Below are 2,485 nucleotides of genomic sequence, written 5' to 3'. Positions count from 1 at the left end.
CATTTGGGACTAATTTTTCACTTATCCTTTCTTCTGCCTTCATCAGCGAATGAACAGAGCACTTCAGGAAAATCACTGAATATCATAGCTAAAGTAGATCTGGGGATCACATAATACATTCCTGTCCCTTGGCAGCCCAGAGAGGGAAAGCAATTCAATCAATGTTATAAGTAAATGAGCCGGGGCTTATACTCAAATTTCTTAGTTTCTAAAACTGTGTTACTTGTACTATATGATAATGCTTATCTAAGGGTGTTCATATCTCAATAAGGGATAGATAAGCCCCTAAAGAGATAAACTGTTGAGAAAAAAAAAGAATGAACAGAAAACTTAAGATTTAAAAGACACCAAGGGAAATTATTAGGTCAAATAATTTAAAAAAACTCACATTTGATATGTTCTGAAGTAGAACAGTGAGGTTTTAGATAATGCTCAGGAACTCTTTCATTTGATGACCTTGTACAAAAGAAGGAGGAAGCAAAACAGTTTTCATTTTTCAGTGGTCCCCATATTCAATCCTTTTATATTCAGATAATGCTTCCCAACAGGCTCACATCTCCTGATGACTTTCTGGGGTAAGTAACTAGGCTCCTTTATTTTGATGGGGAAAGATTTACCCTGCAACCAAAACCAGAAAACAATGATATTGGACTTTTACTTGTGGGTAGTGGTTCAGTGAGACACTTAAAAGTGTCTCTTCTTTCCTGATCAACACCAGGGCTTTAACTCTTCTTCCATGGAAGCTGCATCACATCCACTGCATCAAGAGATTTAGTAATGAGACCCCCAGTGTATTACATCCCAATTTAAAGAAATTCATTATGGTGCCAATTGGCGTTATGGTAGTAGAAAAGATCTGGTAAAGTTTGGAACCACTAGAAATGTTTCATTTTGTTTAATTTTGGGGGGGATGCAACTTTCATGCTAAATTGGGGAACATCAGATTGTTTATCAAATAATCCATTGATTTATCCATTCATTCAGTTCAACAATTCAGAAAACATTTATTAACTACAATTATATGCAAAGTGCTGTTCTAGATGTTAGAAATACAAATACAAAAGTGGTAGGAAGATATGGTTTAAAGATAAACATTTAAGAACTGTCTCTCTGAAAATCCATAGCACAATTGTAAGTTTATTCTACATTATTATTTTTACATCGTTTTCTCAAGTCTAGACAATAAATGAAACAAATCAAACTCTATTTCATTTGTCTATTTCAGAAGTATACACTCTCACTCAGAAAATTTAACAATCAACTCTCATAAATCTATTAGAGATGGTTCCAACACACTTCCAGAAGGAAGTCACAGTTTCTTGGAAAGCTTCAGTGTAAATTTCCTATTTAAAAATGTGGCACTGTCCCTCTACCAATCAGAACACACACTTTGAAATCTTTTGTTCTCATGATTTAGATATAAAGGCTGATACTATAAGCAAACTGGGAGAGCAAGAAATAGTTTACCTATCAGATTTATGGAGAACAGAAGAATTAATGACCAAACAGGAGATGGAGAACATTGAAAAAAGCAAAATGGATAACTTTGATTACATTAAATTGAAAAGTTTTTCACAAACAAAGCCATTTCAACCAAGATTAAGAGGAAAGTAGAAAATTGGGAAAGAATTTTTATAACTAGTGTCTCTGATAAGGTCCTAATTTCTAAAATATACAGAGGATTAAGTCAAATTTATATGAAACAAGTCATTCCCCTATTGATAAATGGTCAAAGGATATGAACAGGCAGTTCTCAGATGAAGAAATTAAAGCCATCTATACTCATATAAAAAAAATGCTCTAAATCACTAGTGATTAGAGAAATGCAAATCAAAACAACTCTGAGGTATCACATCACACCTATCAGACTGACCAAGATGACAAAACAAGAAAATGATAAATGTTGGAGAATATGTGGGAAAAAATATAACACTGATGCATTGTTGATGGAGTTGTGAAATGATCCAACCATTGTGGAGAGCAATTTGGAACTATGCCCAAAGGGCTATGAAAATGTGCATACCCTTTGACCCAGCAATAGTACTTCTAGGGCTATATCCCAGAGAGATCATACAAATGGGAAAAGGACCTATATGTATAAAAATATTCAAAGAAGCTATTTTTGTGGTGGCAAAGAATTGGAAATTGAGAGGATGCCCATCAATTGGGGAATGGCTGAACAAGTTGTGCTATATAAATATAATGGAATACTATTGTGCTATAAGAAATGATGAACAGGCTGACTTCAGAAAAATCTGGAAAGACTTGTATGGTCTGATGCTGAGGGAAGTGAACAGAACCGAGAACATTATACATGGTAAGAGATACATTATGCTATGACTAATATTGATAGACTTAACCCTTCTCAGCAATACAAGGATCTAAGACATCTCCAAAGGCTTCATAATGGAAAATGCTATCCACATACAAAGAAAGAACTATAGAGTTTGAATGCAAATCAAAGCATACTATTTGCTATTATTTT

Source organism: Vombatus ursinus, unplaced genomic scaffold, assembly GCF_900497805.2.
Source record: "Vombatus ursinus unplaced genomic scaffold, bare-nosed wombat genome assembly UNPS02014806.1, whole genome shotgun sequence".
Taxonomy (NCBI): domain Eukaryota; kingdom Metazoa; phylum Chordata; class Mammalia; order Diprotodontia; family Vombatidae; genus Vombatus; species Vombatus ursinus.
Note: the sequence above shows the minus strand (reverse complement) of the source record.